We start from the raw sequence: 19,949 nt of genomic DNA, 5'->3' as shown, positions 1-19,949 counted from the left end.
GTGTAGAAGGGTACCATTTGTCCCATTGAACTTGCTGAGTAATTTGGAAGAACTACCCAATTCATCCCACTCTTCCACTGTTTCTCATTGCCCCTGCTGGTAAGCTTTCGTTGGATTGGGGTGTAGAATTGTTATGTTCCTTGTAGTTTAGCTTTCCTACGCTTGCTTGTATTTTTATGTAAACACCTGCGTACATGAAATTGTATAGTGAATTTTCCAGTAATTACAGTATAGTTGATTCTGTACTTTTCTAGAATCTTCTTCGTCAGGCCGCTTCAATCTGCCTATTTTATAAGATAATTGTTACCACTGTTACTTTGTTTATCCCTGTGGTCATGAAATGACCACAGGTGATTTTCTTCTTTCCTCTTTTGTTTTCCCTCTCATCTCCTTTCTCTTGTTCATTGTCCACTCTTGCAACATTTAATAAAATGACTGAAAGCAAAAAGTTTTACGCTTCATTCTTGATCTCCAGAGAGACTTTGGATCACAAAAGTATCAGGCGACTCTCTGATAAAGGTTTGGACAGTTACCAATGGGACCTAGTGTCTGCATCATAACTGTTGAGGTAGAGTACTGCACCTGCATAGAGTTGAGTAACTGCTAGAATCTTATGATGGATTCTTGCAAAGTTTCATGGAAAACCATCCTCCCGGAATTCCTTCTGTATACTCGATGAAGCATGATGGAATTGATATACTCTGAATAAAGGCTCTATGTCCGATTTGGTACATCTATGAAAGACATTTTGCTAATGCTCAAGTGTACAGAAGATGAGAAAAAGTCTGATGCTGAATCAGCTTTATGTGTAAGTTTGTCTGCTGGTCTGTCTGTCTGAAGCAAATGAAGTAGCCCTACAGCTACTCGTAAGCTAAACCGAATTGGTTGGGGCTGTAGCATTGCTCATTGCTTCTGAGCCAAGGCAACAGATCTCAACAGACACTTCTAGATCCTGCCTACAGTTCTGGCAGCTACTAGCTAAAGTGAGTCAAGTGCATTTTTTGAGCAACTCCAAACTTTATGGATATACATGTATTGTTAAACAGCAGCCGTCTCCTTCTGAATTTCCAGTTGGGTATGGATTTGTTTCAGATATTTGTTTTGCTGTTTCCACCTTCTATTGAAATACTTGATCCCATTGCACAGTCGTCCCTTGGAACAGACAAAATATGAGAATTACACATGTAAACAACAACTATGCCAAAACATATGTTTTTCTATGAGAGCTGGTTCGATTATCTGCAAAGCTATAAGCATCATGAGTTCCAGGAAACCCATTTTAATCTCAAAGGGATCCTTTCCTGGCTGCAAGTGGTATGGATCCATCAACCTAGTGAACTGGAAAGAAACATTTGTTTTTAAAAAGAATAGTAACAATGTCATTAGTAAAGTTTCCAAAACATTCCCATTTTCCTGTTTTGGAATACAATCTATCAGGATCAGGTTCAGCTTTGTTTTGACAACCTGTTAAAACATTTTGAGAATCCTCTGAGTGTTTTAAGACAGCAAAGGGAATCCTAAAACAATAACATAACAAAAAGGATAATAAAGTGAGAAATCATTAACCTGCATCCTTGGTGATATAACTATAAATTTCAGATGTAGTAACAACTTTACACTAAACATAGCAATCTTTGAATAAAATGTCAACTATTCTTACATAAACACCTATACAGCAATCCTTAATATATTAAAGAGATGTTATATATGAGACACACAAAGATAATTTCTTCTGCTTCCAAAATCAAGAACAGATGCAGGCTATTTGGAACAGAAATGAAGAAGCATAGTTTCTTCAGAAGTGTGTGAAATCTGCATCAGTTGCAAATTTCAAAAAGAATGTCATCAATTTGGATTGGGTAAAATTATTAATGTGTCAGCCATTGAGGGCTACCACAAGAAGGTGAGATACAGATCTAATGTGATCCAGTAGAATGATGAAGATGAATTGAGGAGCGATATGCCTATAACTATTCCCAAGTTACAAGAAATGCCAGAAATTTGACTCTTTGTGTCACATGAGATTTATGTATGGAAGGGCTGGTGCTTAGAGTGTGTGGAAGCAATAGATACGCATGAAATTGGGGTAGTTTTACAGAAGGCATAACCTTCTCAATTTCCCCCATCTTCAGAAAACACCCAGTTAGACAGGGACAGAATTATACATGGTCCAGTGCCCTGTGCACAACCCCTTTCTTTTCTCATTAAGTAGTTGTCGCAAACCTGCTCGAGTTCCAACTGAATTTAATGTTAATGTAGAGACTTTGAAGTTATGTTGTAGAAATGGCAAGGATTATCGCAAAAGTGAGAAAACCAATAAAAATTGTAAATGGCCATGACTGAGTGAGATTGAGAGATTGTTGATTGAACTTTCAAAATGAGAAGTCAGAAACAGGTGAACAGATTAGAAAATGAAATCTTGAGATATTGAGGTAGGTACAACAGCATCATACAGGAAACATTTGGATAGGTACATGGAGAAGCTGCAAAAGTCAGTTTTGTTGATGAATATTTCCCCTACTCTCGCTCTACCTTTGATGTTCTTATAAAATGGAACCTAAGTTGGATTGGTCACGAATTACGTTGCTTGATTCATGTTCCTTTAACTTCATATTCTACATTTTTGGTTTATTTTTGTGATATAGGGATATTGTCCCCATCATCAGCTAAGTCTGATAAAGTCTGCATTCATTATCTATCATTAGTTTGATAGTAGACATCAGACATTTAAATGGAAATTATAACACGGGGTTCTTGAACTAATCAGTTCATGTTGTACATCCTCATTACCAACATTTCTAAATGAAAACATTTTCCCTATTTGAATTATATTCCTTTATTCACAATGAGCATTCCAAGTCATTTTTAAATTTTTACAAGACTATATCCACAAAACAACAAATTTCATGATTTAGGTCAGTGAAAATAAACAAGAGAAAATCTGGAGACGCTGGAAATGCGTATGACAGACACAAAATGCTGGAGGAATTCAGCAGGCTGGGCAGCATCTAGGAAAGGAGTACAATCGACAGTGAAAATAAACCTGATTCTGATTCTAATTCATTACAGCAGCAGCCAAGTGATACGGCTTGCCCAAATATTCAACGTAGTTGCAATTGCCTTAGAAGGTAAACAGGAAACTAAGTTGTAATAGAGACTTCAAAAGATTTTCCATTACAAACTGAGCAGGCAAAAAGATGGCAGATGGTGTATAATGTGAGGAAACTATAGAATTATAGAACTGTTATGGTGAGTCCTCCATAGATTCTGGAATGGTTCTTGCAAATTGGAGGATAACAAACATGACCCCACTATTTAAGAAAGGAGGGAGTAAGAACTCATAGAACTAGACCTGCTAGACCTGTTAATTTGACAGCAGTAATACTGGATCTATAACAAAAGATATAATACCAGGCCACTTAGATTTGAGTCCAAGAGCCAAGATTTCTCATTGCAGTCTTGAGCTACTGCATTTCTATAAACTCTCCTGTCAACTTTTGCTTGAAAGAAAATAACATTTCTGGAGCAACACACAGAAAATGCTGGAGGAACTCAGCAATGTGGCAGCATCTATGAAGGGAAATAAACAGTCAACATTTCGGGCCGCGATCCTTCATCAGGACTCTTTATCCCCGGAGCCATGCTTGTAAATCGTTTTCTATGCTGTCTTTACAACCTTCATATCCTAGCTAAAGTATGGTGATCAGAACTAGATGCAATATTACGCAGATTAAACGTAACTTACCAGCTTTTGTGTGTGAATGTTTGGACGCTGCATAACTTCTCTCTCACTGTATCTTTTAACTTTCAAGGATTTATGTGCAGGGACATCACATTCCTCTATTCACGTACATTCTCTGGAACTCTGATATTTAATCATTTCTTACTTTTCTATATTTCTTTTGATATTATCCATCTTTGAAGAAGAGACCAGCAAAACATTATCTGAATGGTGCAAAGCTATGAAATGCTGGTGCTTAGAGAGATAAGACATAACATCACGTGACCATTGAGCATGAGTAGGCGGAGCAGCATCCTTCCATTGAAGCAAGAGCACCCTCCTAGCTATAAGAGAGATAAAAGCCAAAATATGCACATCAGGTGTCTCCAAAATAAAGTCTTTTCCTCTCGCAATACCAAATAATGTGATCAAAGGGTTAGCCTTAAAATTTACCTTGAAAAGTACCAAGAAAGTTTGAAATACTTCCTTCCAATATCTTTCAAGGCTCGAACATGTCCAACACATGTGAATTAATGAAGCTTCTCCATTATTACATCTATGGCAGAAAGGAGATATATCGGAATAAAAACGAGATAGCTTATCTTTAGACATGTGACCCCTATGAACCACTTTAAATTGTAAGAGGGAATGACGGGCACATAACGATAAAGTGTTCACCAATTTAAAGTTTCCTCGGAGATTGAAGTCTGTAAATCTTGTTCCCAAAGATTTTTAATTTTGTCTATAGGAACACTTCTCATTCATAGAACACAGAACATAGAACAGTACAGTACAGGCCCTTTGGCCCACAATGTTGTGCCGACCCTTAAACCCTACCTCCCATATAACCCCCCCCCCACCTTAAATGCCTCCATATACCTGTCTAGCAGTCTCTTAAATTTCACTAGTGTATCTACCTCCACCACTGACTCAGGCAGTGCATTCCACACACCAACCACTCTCTGAGTAAAAAGCCTTCCTCTAATATCCCCCTTGAACTTCCCACCCCTTACCTTAAGGCCATGTCCTCTTGTACTGAGCAGTGGTGCCCTGGGGAAGAGGCACTGGCTATCCACTCTATCTATTCCTCTTAATATCTTGTATCCTCTATCATGTCCTCTCTCATCCTCCTTCTCTCCAAATAGTATAGCCCTAGCTTCCTTAATCTCTGATCATAATCCATACTCTCTAAACCAGGCAGCATCCTGGTAAATCTCCTCTGTACCCTTTCCAATGCTTCCACATCCTTCCTATAGTGAGGCAACCAGAACTGGACACAGTACTCCAAGTGTGGCCTAACTAAAGTTTTATAGATATGCATCGTTACCTCGCGACTCTTAAACTCTATCCCTCGACTTATGAAAGCTAACACCCCATAAGCTTTTTAACTACCCTATCTACCTGTGAAGCAACTTTCAGGGATCTCTGGACATGTACCCCCAGATCCCTCTGCTCCTCCACACTACCAACTATCCTGCCATTTACTTTGTACTCTGTCTTTGAGTTTGTCCTTCCAAAGTGTACCACCTCACACTTCTCTGGGTTGAACACCATCTGCCACTTCTCAGCCCACTTCTGCATCTTATCAATGTCTCTCTGCAACCTTCGACAATCCTCTACACTATCTACAACACCACCAACCTTTGTGTCGTCTGCAAACTTGCCAACCCACCCTTCTACCCCAACATCCAGGTCATTAATAAAAAAAAACAAAAAGCAGAGGTCCCAGAACTGATCCTTGTGGAACACCACTAGTCACAACCCTCCAATCCAAATGTACTGCCTCCACCACGACCCTCTGCTTTCTGCAAGTGAGCCAATTCTGAATCCACCTGGCCAAACTTCCCTGGATTCCATGCCTTCTGACTTTCTGAATAAGCCTACCTTGTGGAACCTTGTCAAATGCCTTACTAAAATCCATGTAGATCACATCCACTGCACTACCCTCATTTATATGCCTGGTGACCTCCTCAAATTACTGACAGATCGTGTCTAACAAGCCTGATAGAGTTCTTTGAGGAGGTGACCAGGCACATAGATGAGGGTAGTGCAGTGGATGTGATCTACATGGATTTTCGTAACGCATTTGACAAGGTCCCACACAGTTCCTAGCAACATACCATAAATATTGGATATTGAACCATTATAAAAAGATTTCAGATTGAAAATTACATCTAGTAAGTCCTTACCGGAACTTAAAGGAAATGGTTACGTGATGTTATGTCATGCTTAAACTTAGAGAAAATCCGTTCTTCAGTTTTTGAATCTAGCCAAGACTTTTATACATTGTGGGGACCATTTTTGAGTTATTTTAAAACCTTTGATTTGTTGTAAAAGTACAGATTGTGGCTAATAATATATTTAACTACATGACAAGGGTTTTTTCCCCTTTTTTCTTCTTTTCCTAACAGCTCTGACTTTGGTAGTGGGTTTTTTTTTTGTATAACAGAATTATTATATTTCAATATTACGATTCAATCTTTTTTATGAATACAGGGTTTTGTGATTGTAACTGTATTTTTAATATAATGTATTTGGTACTATTTTATTTTTTTCTCTTGACTTATAATATATATCTTCTTGGACTCTGTATTCCTTTATGCAGTAACTAATAAAAATATTGAAAGAGAGGGATATGAGTCTTCAAACAAGAAAGATGTAAGGAATATGTCAATATAGCAAGTAATTAAGAAGGCAAGTTGAATTATGGCTTTTGTTGCCAGAGAACAAATGCACAAGAATAAGGAAGCTTTCACAATTTTACAGACATATGATAAATTCTTATTTACAGTGATAGATAGACTTATAGTCTCCATTAAAGGAAGGATAAATCTGCCTTGGAGGCAGTGCAGCAAAAGATAACTTGAATAATTCCTGGAATAAGGAGTTTGCACCATGCAGAAATACTGGCCAGTTGGCTGTATGCTTTCAGGGATTTAAAAAGAAAAGTGATGAAACATATAGGATCCTGAATAGACTTAACAGGACAGATGTTCTGAAGATGTTTCCCTGGCAAGAGAGCCTAGAATTAGGGGCAGGCTCTCAGGGATGGGGATAGGTCAATTATGATCAAAATAAGTTGACATTACTTCTTGCTAAGAATACTTATTTATTGTCAATACACATTACCAAGAGCGAAAGATTTTTGAATAGGGGGTTCTAGGGTAATTGGGAATGTGCAAGAAAGAGAAGATGAGCCATATGTTCTTTTTTTTCTTAAATTCATTACCCCTACTGGGGTAAAGGCCACTGACAGCAGTTCGCCATAGTCCTCTGTCCTGCGACATAGGTGGATCAGCCCTGTGGCTTCCGCGTTCACCGAATGACTTCATTCACCTCTCGGCGAAGATCCTTCCTTTTCCCAGGGGTGAGTTCTTTGGAGCTTCTGTTGGCTTCTCTGTAGCTCTGGGCTTTTATGGGATGGGATTGCTAGTGCCGTGTCCAACACTCCTTTCTCAGCCAGGTCTGGGACTGTCCTTGACGGAGTTGAGGTCAGTAATGGATTTGGAAGTTGAAGAATCCCTTTGAAAGTTGAAGAAAGATTCGAAGGGGAAAAACTGCAAGATAAAAATCTATAGATGTTGGAAGTCTGGAGATACTCAGCAGGTCAAGCAGCATCTGTAGAGAAGGAAAAACAAGGCTAAAGTTTCAGTTCAATAACCCTTCTCAGGAATGTATGGACAACTCACTCTAACATTTTTGACTAAGAATGATTGACTTGAACATTAACTCTGTTTCTTTCTCCACACATATTGCCTGATCAGCGGAGTCTTCTTTCCATTGTTTTCTTTAATGCCATAGGACCTCCTCCTGCCCCTACTTCTTAAGCCTTATGTGTTATAATTGCCAACTTTCCCATATATGTATTATTCCTGGGCCTCTCAGCATCACTGATATCTATATTTATTCTAAAAGATGCACAATCTTTGCTACTGCAAATCCCATATATCATGTTAGGAGGTATTTCCAATTCTCTGGCCATAAACTTACATTGGAACTCCAGTTCAATACTGTACATTTGTACATCTAAGAATAAACTGTGTTCTATGAATAGTATATTACTGCTTTCAGAATATTAATATAGCTTGACTTCTTTCAGTGAAGTAGAAAAATGTTAGTTACAAATTTTGGGCACAGCAATTCCTGAGAGTGCTCGCACATCTTAACAGATAGTTGCAGGCCATTAATGTAACAATTGCTGTACTGTTGATGTGACAGGACATGACTCATGTAACCACAAAGAACCATTCTGAATTCATGCTTCATTGCACTGCATTCTAGCCCCATTTCTTTCATCTTTAGGTAAGTACTGCAGGCATATAAACCATGCAGTTTGCTTATTCCATTGACCTGTAACAGCAGTTAACCTTCCCCATAGGAAACAATAAAACTAAATCAATGCTATTATATTATCATTTATTATATTGCTGCTTTGCACAGTATCGTGAGGACAATGTCAGTTCACACTGTTGGACCTCTGTGACTTATCACCTTGTCCATGATGTCAAGCATAACTCTGAGCCATGGAAACAGTATCCGGTCAAATTCTAAGGTCAATTGTCTAGAATCTTGAGGCATAATATAATCTTAAGCAAAACAAGAAATTTTAAGGCATCCAAAAATAAGTTAATTTAAATGTTTGTTACTAAAGGTAAAGATTTAAAAAATTTTAAAGAGTAATAGGTTAATCAAAAAGTTCTTAAAAATTACATGGGAACTCTTCGCATTGCTTCATTGCTTTGAGAACTCTCCATCGCCAAACATTTTTGAAAATTTTGTTATAGAAGGTTGGGAGAATCTAATTCAAAATCATACCCACCCAAAACGTTGATATTATTCTAGATTGCTTTAGAAGTTCTTCTGTAGACTTCCTGCTTCCTCAGTACTCCTGCTCCTACCCTATTGTATCTTTGTATCATCCACAAAGTTATCAATTCCATCAGCAAAATAATTGACATACAACATGGAGACAAGAGGTCCCAACACAGACCTCATTGGAACACCAATAGTCATCAGCAGCCAACCAGAAAAAGCCCCCTCTTTTCCAGCTCTTTGCCTCCTGTCAATCACTTATCCATGCTAATATCTTTCCAATAATACCATAAGCTGTATGGTGCCTTGCCAAAGGGCTTCTGAAAATCCAAGTAAACAACATCCAATGACTCTCCAAACAAGAGAAAATCTGCAGATGCTGCAAATCTGAGCAACACACACAAACTGCTGGAGGAACTCAGCTTGGCTGGCCTGTTATTTCCTCAAGGAACTCCAACAGATTTTCAGGCAAGATTTTCCCTTTAAAAAAATCATGCTGATTTTAGCCATTCTTATCATGTGCCTCCAAATACCCAGAGCCCCATCCTTAATAATGGACTCCAACATCTTCCCAACCACTGCTGTCAGGCTACAGGCCTATAATTTCCTTTCTTTTGCCTTCCTTTCTTCTTACAGAGTCAAGTGACATTTGCAATTTTCCAGTCCTCTGGAAACATTCCAAGAATCCACTGATTCTTAAAAGATCACTGCATAATGTCTCCATAATCTCTTCAGTTACCTCTTTCAGAACCCCGGGATGTACTCCATCAGGTCCAGTGATATATCTACTTTCAGCTTCCCAAGCAGCTTCTCCTTAGTAATAGCAACTATATTTACTTCTGCTCCCGGACACTCTTGAATTTCTGGTATACTGCTGGTGTCTTCCACAGTGAAGACTGATGCAAAATACTTATAAAGTTTGTCTGCCATTTCTTTGTCCCCCATTTTTACCTCTCTAGTGTAATTTTTTAGCAGTCTGATATCTATTCTTGCCTCCCTTTTACTCTTCTGCTTTTATTTTATTGGCTGGCTTACCTTCAAATTTCATCTTTTTCCTCCTTATGGCTGTTTTTAGTTGCCTGAGCAGCTTCAAGTTCCTGGGTGTCAAGATCTCAGAGGATCTAACCTGGTCGCAGCATATTGATGTAGTCATAAAGAAGGCAAGACAGCGGCTATACTTTATCAGGAGTTTGAAGCAATTTGGCATGTCAACAAATACGCTAAAAAAACTTCTATAGTTGCACCGTGGAGAGCATTTCAACAGGCTGCATCACTGTCTGGTATGGAGGGGCTACTGCACGGGATCGAAAGAAGCTGCAGATAGTTGTAAATCTAGTCAGTTCCATCTTGGGCACTAGCCTACAAAGTATCCAGGACATCTTACGAAGCGGCGTCTCAGAAAGGCAGTGTACATTATTAAAGACCTCCAGTACCCAGGGCATGCATTTTTCTCACTGTTACCATCAGGTAGGAGATACAGAAGCCTGAAGGCACACACTCAGCCATTCAGGACCAGCTTCTTCCCCTCTGCCATCTGATTCCTAAATGGACTTTGAAGCTTTGGACACAACCTCACTTTTTTAATATACAGTATTTCTGTTTTTGCACGTTTTTAAATAATCTATTCAATATACGTAATTGATTTACTTGTTTATTTATTATGTTTTATTTTATTTATTATTACTTTTTTCTCTCTCTCTCTGCTAGATTATGTATTGCATTGAACTGCTGCTGTTAAGTTAACAAATTTCACGTCACATGCCAGTGATAATAAACCTGATTCTGATTCTGATTCCTTCTGTTGGTTTTTAAAAGCTTCCTAATCCTCCTCCTTCCCACTAATGTTTGCTATATTATATGCCCTCTCTTTTGCTTTTATGCTGTCTTTAATTTCCCTTGTCAGTCACGGTTGGCTCATCCTCCCATTAGAGTACTTCTTCTTTGGGATGTTCCTAGTCTTCACCTTCTAAATTGCTCTGAGAAACTTTAGCTATTTCTGTTCTGCAATCATCCCTGCTAGTGTCCCCTTGCAATCAACTTTGACTGGCTCCTCTCATACCTCTGTAATTCCCTTTACTGTGCCGTAACACTGATACTTCTAACATTAGCTTCTCCCTCTCAAACTGCAGGGTGAATTATATCATATTGTGATCCCTGCTTCCTCAGGGGCCTTTACATTAAACTCCCTAATCAAATCTTGTTCATTATACAACATGCAATCCAGAATTGCTTCTTCTCTAGTGGGCTCAACCACAAGCTGCTCTAAAAAGCCATCTTGTTTTGATTTCTACAAACTCCTTCTCTCAAGATCCAGTGCCAACTTAATTTTCCCAACCTATCTGCATATTAAAATCCCCCATGACTATCATAACATTAGATTTTTTTACACGTCTTTTATATCTCCTGTTGTAATTTGCAGCTCATATCCTGGCTACTGTTTGGAAGTCTGTATATAAATCCCATCAGAGTCTTTTCACCCTTGCAGTTTATTAACTCTACCCACAAGGATTCTACATCTTTCGATGGTATGTCACCTCCTTCTGATGATTTGATATACTATTTTACCAACAGAACCTCCTCAGCCTCTCTGCCTACCTGCCTGTCCTTTTGGGACAATGTATATCCTTGGATGTTAAGTTTCAAACTATGATCTTCTTTCAGCCACAACTCAGTGGTGCCTACAATACCTTCTAATCTCTCACCGCCCTACAAGACTATCTACCTTATTCCGTATACTGCGTCCACACCTTCCATCCTGCATCCATCACACTTTTCAAATTTGTCCTCATGTTACACTTCAACTCATTCCACTGTCTGCAATTTTGCCCCGTCCTCTGCCCATCCTTCCTCACGGTCTCACTATGTACTACATCTGCTTGTATACCAACTACCTTATCCTCAGCCCTATCACTCCAGTTCCTATCCTCCTGCCAAATTAGTTTGAACCCCTCCCAGCAGCTGCAGAAAAACTGCCCACAAGGATATTAGTCCCTCTTGTGTTCAGGTGAACCCCTCCTTTTTATAGAGGTCATACTTTCCCCAGAAGAGATTGCAAGTTTCCAGACAAACAAGCAAATAAAAAAGGTTATTATCCACTGTACTTCTGGGTAACCTTTCCAGTTAAAAGTGCAATATCAACATTGCAATCAGATTGCTTTGTTTAATTAACTAAGGAATTTGACTTGGAGCCTACACATTGGTGTCACTGTAACATTTAGTCTTGATTCAGAAAGATTATTTGCCTCCCACAAAATGATCAAACTGAGATTGTACAATGTTGTGCATGTTAGCATGTTGACATAACCTGATCTACCCTCATTGCAGGTGAACCCTCTTTCTTCTCTTTAGGTGTCCCCTTGGTGCTCCTCTTCCACCCACATGCATGTACAGATATATAGAAGTAAAGCTTAATCCTGAGTAGTACATGGCTTGAGGTGCAGGTGTGATATTATATTCGTACAGGTCATGTCCAGAACTCCTGGTTTAAGGCGGACAAATCTTGCTTCCCAGTCAGGCTGTGGATTCCAAAGACTTCAGGACAAAATTCTGAGAGAGTTCTGCAGTGTCATAGGTCATTTCTTTCAGATGAAACTTTAAATCAATGTTACGTCTACATTCCCTTGTGACTATAAAAATACCAAAGCTATATTTCAATGAAGGCAATTCCAAATCACTAGTTATTTCTTATTTGACACTGCTTGTGCAGTTTATTTGATTATTACTGCAACCTATGTGATATTAGTTGGAGCCATTTCAAAAACTCTAGCAGGTGGCCAACTCTTTGCTGCACATTGCTACCGATGCTTCCAGAGGCAGAATATTTTAGGAAAGCCACTGAAAGAAATCCAGCTTTGTATGTACAATGTAGAAACTCAATGGCTCATGACCCTCTCTCAGAGTGAAAAAAATCTCCCCATTTTAGTCCGCACCTAGCACTCTCTGTGTGAAAAACTTACCCTGGCAGCCCCTCTGAACCTATTTCCAAGCAATTTAAAACTATGCCCCCTCATGTTAGCCATTTCAGCCCTGGTTATCCACACGATCAATGCCTCTCATCATCTTATACAACTCTATCAGGTCACCTCTCATCCTCCATCACTCCAAGGAGAAATGGCCAAGTTCACTCAACTTATCCTCATAAGGCATGCTCTCCAATCGAGGCAACATCCTTGTAAATCTCCTCTGCACCGTCCATAGTATCCACATCCTTCCTGTAGTGAGGTGACCAGAACTGAACACAGTACTTCAAGTGGGGTCTGACCAAGGTCTTATATAGCTGTAACATTACTTCACAACTCTTGAACTCAATCCCATGGCTGATGAATGCCAACACACCATACACCTTCTTAACAAAACTGTCAACCTGCGTAGCAGCTTTGAGTGTCCTATGGACACAGACTCCAAGATCCCTCTGATCCTCCACACTGCCAAGAGTCTTACCATTAATACTATATTCTGCCATCGTATTTGACCTACCAAAATGAACCGCTTCACATTTATCTGGGTTTAACTCGATCCACCACTTCTTAGCCCAGTTCTGCAACCTATCGATGTCCCACTGTAACCTCTGACAACCCTCCAGACTATCCACAACATCCCCAACCTTTGTGCCATCAGCAAAGTTACTAACCCACCCTTTGACTTCTTCATCCAGGTCTTTTATAAAAATCACAAAGAGGAGGGGTCCCAGAATAGATCCCAATAGACAATAGACAATAGGTGCAGGAGTAGGCCATTCAGCCCTTCGAGCCAGCACCGCCATTCACTGTGATCATGGCTGATCATCCACAATCAGTATCCAGTTCCTGCCTTATCCCCATAACCTTTGATTCTGCTATCTTTAAGAGCTCTATCCATCTCTTTCTTGAAAGCATCCAGAGACTTGGCCTCCACAGCCTTCTGGGGCCGAGCATTCCATATATCCACCACTCTCTGGGTGAAAAAGTTTTTCCACAACTCCCTTCTAAATGGCCTACCCCTTATTCTTAAACAGTGGCCTCTGGTTCTGGACTCACCCATCAGCGGGAACATGCTTCCTGCCTCCAGCATGTCCAATCCCTTAATAATCTTATATGTTTCAATAAGATCCCCTCTCAGCCTTCTAAATTCCAGGGTATACAAGCCCGGTCGTTCCAATCTTTCGACATATGATAGTCCCGCCATTCCGGGAATTAACCTTGTGAACCTATGCTGCACTCCCTCAATAGCAAGAATGTCCTTCCTCAAATTTGGAGACCAAAACTGCACACAGTACTCCAGGTGTGGTCTCACCAGGGCCCTGTACAGCTGCAGAAGGACCTCTTTGCTCTTATACTCAATTCCCCTTGTTATAAAGGCCAGCATGCCATTAGCTTTCTTCACTGCCTGCTGTACTTGCATGCTTACTTTCAGTGACTGATGTACAAGAACACCTAGATCTCGTTGTGGAACACCACTGGCCAGTGATCTCAATGCAGAATACGAACTATCTTCTGTGGGCAAGCCAATTCTGGATCCACAAAGCAAGGTCTCCCATGCTTCCTTACTTTCTGAATGATAAGGGGAATCTTATCAAATACCTTACTGAAATTCATATACACTACATCCACTGCTCTACTTTCATCAATGTGTTTTGTTACATCCTCAAAGAATTCAGTCAGGCTCGTGGGGTACAACCTGCCCTTAGCAAGATCATGCTGACTATCCCTAATCAGATTATGTTTCTCCAAATGCTCATAATTCCTGCCTCTCAGGATCTTCTCCAATAACTTGCCCACACTGAAGTAAGACTCCCTGGTCTATAATTTCCTTGGTTATCTCTACTCCCTTTCTTGAACAAAGGAATATTTGCAACACTCCGATCCTCCAGTACTTCTCTCGTCCCCATTGATGATGCAAACATCATCACCAGAGGCTCAGCAATCTCCTCCCTCATTTCTCAGAGTAGCCTGGGGTACATCTCATCCAGTCCCAGTAACCTATCTAACTTGATGTTTTTCAAAAGCTCCAGCACATCCTCTTTCTTAATGTTTATATGCTCAAGCGTTTCAGTCCACTGTAAGTCATCCCCACAATTACGAAGTTCTGCTTCTCTAGTGAATACTGGAGCAAAGTATTCATTAAGTACATCCACCACCTCCTCCAACTCCACGCACACATTTCCACTGACACTGCACAAGGGCTCCACTCAAACTTGGAAAGAATTCCTGCAGCATCCACGTGATCTAGATCACTGGCTACTTTATCACAGACGGCATAAGAAACTGGATAGGCTTTGTAAAACTTTGGTGTGGCATTTTCATTTAACACTATTTTACCCTTGATATGTTCAAGTTTTCTAATGCCATTCTTAAACACTACTGTGACATCATCCTATATTTTTCTTAATTTGCTCTCCATTGACTCTGATACAGGGGATGCAAATGGTGGATGGATCGCCAATCAAGTTGTTGTCTCAACCAATCGTGGCCTCAAAATGTTGGCCCTCTTGTTTTTACCACATACAAACACAATTTTGGATTTTTGTTAGTTGTATTTCACTGTAATGAATGCCATTCCTCCAGGAGTTATCTTTTCTCCAGTATAAGTGCTTAGTTGGATATCTGCAGGCTTCAGTTTAGTATCTTTGAAATGCTGTTCAAACTCATTTTGTGGAATGACTGAAATAGCTCAGCCAGTGTCAAATTCCATATGAATTAATTCGGCATTCACTTCTGATTTAAGCCATATTGCTTGTCTCTTGCTAGTTTTCACATTGTCAAACTCAAGGCTACCTAGTTCTTTCACTCTCATCATTATCAGAGTTTTCATCTACAGCATGCAGATTAGTGCTCTTTTTGAAAGCGCAACTTGACTTCTTATCTTTTTCTCTTTCCTGTGCAGTTCATTTATTTTTGTCTATCCAACACGATCTTTGTATGTGCCCTACTTTGTAACATTTTTGCCTAGTTTTGCCTTTAAACCTGCATTGGTCGGGTGTATGTGGACCCCTGCCACAACAGTAATACAATTTATTTGGCCAAGCCAGTCTCTGTTTAGACGTAACAATTTTGTGCACTTTCACTTTCATTCCCAACTGCTACTCAATTGTGTCTCTGGCTGCTGTTTCCATTGATAAAACAACTTCAAATGTTCTTTTAAATGTGAGTTGCAATTCAGTTAGGAGCTTTTTTTCCGAATGCTTTCTTGTAAGATTCCACAAACTAAACAATCTCTCAGTGAATCATTAAGCCCGTCACTGAACTGACAATTTGCCACGTAAGTTGAAATGGACACCCCTTTCTTTTGAATCCATGTATGAAAGCTAAAGTGTTCTGCAATCAACAATGGTTTCTGTTTCTAAATGTTCCTGCATTACGTTCACGCTTTCAGCAAAGCTAATTCGGCTGGTTTGGTTGGAATAGTTAAACTTCTGAGCAAACTGCATGTGTTTCCACCTATTGCACCCAGCAACACTGGCACTCCTTTGCCATCAGTTATTTCATTTACTTCAAAATACTGCTCAATTCATTTAATATATATCCAGTTACTTGTAATGCAATCGAACACTTCTATCTTTCCCATGTAGTCAGTCAATTCCTCTTTTTGTAAAACTTATTATTATCACCCAGTACTTACTGTTTATGAACCCACTGCCGTTCACGTTGTTTGTTAATTTTGTCTGTTTTCTGGCTTTTTGTATCTTGAACATTTCTCCCCTTCTGAGGAGAAATGTTCTGTGCTTCAACAGGTCGGTAGTCGTTGCATGTTTGTTTTAAAACTTCTTCATTGCTACTGTTATGCTTTGAAACTCCAGAAACTAATAAGAAGTACAACACAGGAGCCGCGAAGAACTGGTCTACTCAGTTACACTCACAACACGCTGGAGGAACTCAGCAGGTCGGGCAGCATCCGTGGAAACGATGAGTCGACATTTCGGGCCAGAGCCCTTCGTCAGGACTGAAGAGGGAAGGGGCAGAGGCCCTATAAAGAAGGTGGGGGGAGGGTGGGAAGGAGAAGGCTGGTAGGTTCCAGGTGAAAAACCAGTAAGGGGAAAGATAAAGGGGTAGGGGAAGGGAGGCAGGGAGGTGATAGGCAGGAAAGGTGAAGAAAGAATAGGGGAAAACACAATGGGTAGTAGAAGGAGGCGGGAACATGAGGGAGGTGGTAGGCAGCTGAGGGAGGGGGCAGAGTGACATAGGGATAGGGGAAGGGAATTACCAGAATTTGGAGAATTCTATGCTCATACCAAGGGGCTAGAGACTACCTAGACGGTATATGAGGTGTTGCTCCTCCAACCTGAGTTTAGCCTCATCATGGCAGTAGAGGAGGCCATGTATGGACATATCTGAATGGGAGTGGGAAGCAGAGTTGAAATGGGTGGCCACTGGGAGATCCTGTCTGTTTTGGCAGACGGAGCGGAGGCCGCACCGGATGCAACAGATGACCCCAACAGACTCACAAGTGAAGTGTTGCCTCACTTGGAAGTACCGTTTGGGGCCCTGAATGGTGGCAAGAGAGGAGGTGTAGGGACAGGTGTAGCACTTGCAAGTCTACTACTCAGTTGTTCTCTAGTAAGGGGCTCACATATAACATGGTGGTGTAGTGATGTAAGTCTTTCATGTGCTCCTTACATATAACCCATAATTAATTATATATTCATTTTAATAAGTCTGAGTCTGAGGCCTCCATCGGTTAGTTGACCAGGGATATTGCATCCTAGCCGTCTAGATACGCAAGCCTGGCAGTATGATATGGAGAGTAAGCTGTTGCCTATGTAGCAAGTTCCCCCTCACACAACTGATGAACCCAAAGGAACGGCAGAGACTGATAGTCTGGTACCAGCAGCGTTGCAGGAGTTGCTAGTCAGCATTAAATTCAATGTAGCACTGCCTTAGGGACTCTCCCTCAGGATTTTACCTTGGGGTTTACTCCCAAAGCCTTCCTCATGAGTGGGTATAGCCGCAAGGCAGCGGAGGTTTGAAATCAGAGTTTTCCTTCTAGGTGAGCTGTCAACCATGGCCCCATCTGTTTAAGGCACCAGTAACCCATCTTTGCCCCTTCTCCTGTCAGTAGAAACAGTTCCGTCTGGCTTACTAGCTAAGCCACATGTGAAGGCCAGGAGCTCAACTTCGTTGTCAGAGGCTATTTGAAGCACACGCCATTGGGAGCATTTAATAGGTAATGGGAGCTTGACCCATTACTACCCCTGACTATAACCTTAAGGAACCTTATGAATTATATAATCAATATATTTACAATATTAGTCAAATATCAGGGAGATTTCAGGATCTTTTCTCGATCTAAATTCCAGATTGGGAAATGATCAGTTCCTGAGCACTTGTAATGAGGAACTACCAGGATGGATAGAGGAAAAACTGATCTTGCTACAGCTGGAGCCAAGGTTCAAAAAAATCATATTAAGACTTTTGTTTGCAGAAAGAATTCTGTGAAAACTGTCCTGCACTGTGGAAAAGGCCAAGAAGTTCTTCTTTATTACCTTTCCAACATCATATTTACTGGAGCACGTTTTCAGTGCAGTCGGCCAACTTCATTCTAAGCAACGAAACAGATTGCAGATTATTGAACATGGGGATCTGGGACTCCTTCTGAGCAACATTCAGCCTGACGTTGAAAAGCTGATATCACTGCACAAAGCTCATCCATCTCATTGAAAGTTGAAAAAGGAGTGAAATAGTGAATAGTTTGGACTACTACTGTACACTCTGAAATTGTCGATGAAAATTGTTTTTACTTAATTAAATAAAAAAATCATTTGTAGCTTTATATATTTGCAATTATTTGTCACTGATTTGCATCTGCAGTTCCTGTTTTCCTTCACTGTGCATCATAAATCAAAACTGTGTTTTCATTGTGTAGTGTCCAGAAAGACAGATGGGGCTGCTAGAGCTGTGGTTTGGGAGCCAAGGGGGCAGTAACCCTAAGAAGTTTGAAAAGCACTGCTCTTGCTGATGGAAATCAAGATTATTTCAGCCCACAATGTCTGTGCTGAGTTAAACTAATCCATTCGTATCCCTCAATCCTCTGTGTGTTCATGTGCCCATCTAAATTGATTTATTTTATTTAGCAATACGGAGCACGGAACAGGCCCTACTGGCTCTTCAGGCTGTACCAACCAGCAACTCACTGACTTAACCCTAGTCTACTCACGGGCCGGTTTACAATAATCAATTAACATACTAGCAGGTACATATTGGGACTCTGGGAGGAAACTGGAGCATCTGGGGGAAACCACACGCGTACAGGAAGGAACATACAAACTTGCTTAGAGGATGCCGGAATTGACTTCCAATGCCCTGAGCTGCTGAATGCCATTATTGTGTCTGCTTCCACTACCATCCCTGACAGTGCATTTGAAGCACCCACTACTCTGTGTGAAAAAAACCTTGTCCCACACAACTCCTTCAACTTGTTGATTCCATTAAAGTTATACCCTCTAGCACAGGGGTTCCCAATCTTCCTTATGCCATGGCCCCTACCGTTAATCGAGGGGTCAGTGGACCCCGGGTTGGGAACCTCTGCTCTAGCATCATCGTTTCTAGCGCCACACACAAATGCTGGAGGAACCAGGGTTACCAGATTGGCTTTTTTGGCGCCAAATTCCAGACATCCGGCTTTTTCCTAATTTGGTTGGCATCAGAAAATTCATTTGGCTTTTATACTTTATTGTCACCAAACAATTGATACTAGAACGTACAATAATCACAGCGATATTCAATTCTGCGCTTCGCGTTTTTGGCTTTTTCCTGGCTTTTCTACATGCTAAGATTATCTGCATGAAAATTACATACCATCCTTTTTCTAAAACATTTTCCTTTAAGAAAAATGTTTTTTGGTCAGTTACATTTGGCAATATTTCTGCCGCCAAGAGTCTGGGCAAGAAGGCGCCAACTGGCAAGTCGACAACACGATCACGTGCCGAACCGTCTGGACAGGTGCAGTTTTTCTCAGACCTCCGGAGTGTTTGGTTGTGATTTATAATCGTACAAATCCACCGTGAAGTGTATCTTCTATGCTTAATAACGTTTTGTGGTGAAACTGTAACGCCTTCGGCCGTTTTTAGAAATCATTTATTGTCAACACCCATGGCCATGTCATTAAAGTAATGGAAAGCTTCTTACGATAGCAATCGTAAGTACAATAGCAAATGGGAAGAAACATTTGTATGGGTCCAAAAGGCTGCTAATGGATCGGAGGCAGCTTATTGTAAATTGTGCCACAGCACCATTGTACCAAGAGCTAGCAACCTTTCAAATCATGAAAAATGGGAGAAACACAAGCGGAGAACTCCATCAAAAGGCCAGACATAACTTAATGTAACAAAAACTCCTAGGCAAGATAACGGTAAGGTTCAGGCAGCAGAGCTGCAAATTGCTGCAAGCATGACCTGCCATTGTGCGATACGTACAGTTGACCACCTGAGTGAAATCATGATAGC

Source organism: Mobula hypostoma, chromosome 3 (assembly GCF_963921235.1).
Source record: "Mobula hypostoma chromosome 3, sMobHyp1.1, whole genome shotgun sequence".
Taxonomy (NCBI): domain Eukaryota; kingdom Metazoa; phylum Chordata; class Chondrichthyes; order Myliobatiformes; family Myliobatidae; genus Mobula; species Mobula hypostoma.
The sequence above is the reverse complement of the archived record's forward strand: the minus strand, read 5'-3'. Positions refer to the sequence as shown.